Source organism: Lissotriton vulgaris, unplaced genomic scaffold (assembly GCF_964263255.1).
Source record: "Lissotriton vulgaris unplaced genomic scaffold, aLisVul1.2 SCAFFOLD_3067, whole genome shotgun sequence".
NCBI lineage: Eukaryota > Metazoa > Chordata > Amphibia > Caudata > Salamandridae > Lissotriton > Lissotriton vulgaris.
In genome coordinates, this window is record NW_028246132.1 from 257,501 (window position 1) to 259,036 (window position 1,536).

The window sequence follows — 1,536 nt, forward strand, 5'->3', positions numbered from 1 at the left end:
GGGCAGCAGCATCCGAGGGCCTGGCGCCACCCGACCCCTCCTGCTCGGTTTGGACCACTGGGGGGCACGAGCTGCCGGGGCCTCTCGGCCTTCGCTCTGCTGGGTTCAAAGGGGCCTCACACCAGGCGGCAGGCCCTCGAGTCGGACGTTCCATGCGGGGTGGAAGCTCCTTGCTTGAAACAACAGCCGAGGCTGGCCAAGCAGTCCATCCAATTTCCCTGCGGCCGGCTCCAGCAAAAATGCTGGAAACTCATCTCAACCTACACCTAACTGCCTTTCTTGATTCCACCGCCTGTCTGGATTCATCGCAGCATGGGTTTCTGAAAAACCATAGTACTGAGTCGGCCCTCACTGTGGTCATTAACAAAATCCGTACAAAGGTTGATCAAGGGCAGACGACTTTATTGGTCCTGCTAGATCTGACAGCAGCTTTGGACACCCTATCTCCCTCAATACTAACATCCCGTCTTAGGGAGACAGGGGTAGAGGGATCTGCATTCAGTCTGCTGTCTTCCTTTCTCAACCAGCGAGAGCAGAGGGTCAAGCTAGGTGAGTTTGTGTCCCCTTATAAACCTGTGTGCTGTGGGGTACCTCAGGGGTCGTTTTTAAGCCCGACCCTTTTCAACATTTACGTGACTCCACTCGCCAGGCTGGTACGATCTTTTGGGATGGAGTTGGTGTCATACGCCAATGACACCCAAATCCTGGTCTCTCTCTCCCACTCGGTGAGTACCTCCGTTCTTAGCTTCAGGAACTGCATGGAGGCAGTTGCACGGTGGATGATCTGCAACTCGTTGAAGCTAAACAGGGAGAAAACCAAGGTTTTGATCTTTGGGGGAGACCAGGATGCCTGGTCAAGTGACTGGTGGCCCCCATCCCTCGGAGAATGCCCAAGGCCCACCAAATCCACCCGGAATTTGGGTGTAATGATTGATTCCACTCTTGCCATGGACCAGCATGTAAATAGAACGATTTCTACCTGCTGGGGTGTCATTAGGACCCTGAAGAAAATCACTCATTACCTCTCCCTGAAAGAACGTAAGCAGACTGTAGTGGCCTTGGTTACCTCCCGCCTAGACTACTGTAACGCACTCTACTCGGGTATTAACCTAGGCTTGATACAACGTCTTCAGACTGTTCAAAATGCGGCGGCTAGATTCATTCTGGATGTCCCCAGCCGTTCATCTGCTACTCTAGCCAGGAAGAGTCTACATTGGCTCCCGATTCAGGCCAGGATCTCCTTTAAGATCCTATGCTTGGTCCATGGGGCCCTATTTGGAGATGGCTCTGAAGACATTCGATCTCTCTTAGCCTCCTATACTCCCTGTAGAAACCTACGCTCCGCCAGTAAGAACCTCTTGATTGTCCCTCGAGTTCGGAAAGTCAGGTGGGGAGGAAGGGCCTTTTCGGTTGTGGCCCCTAGGCTGTGGAATACTCTTCCCACGGAATTAAAAATTTAACCTGCCATCGGTCCCTTCAGGAGGGCATTAAAAACATGGCTTTTTTCAGAGGCATACCCATAAGCTGGCTCCTGGT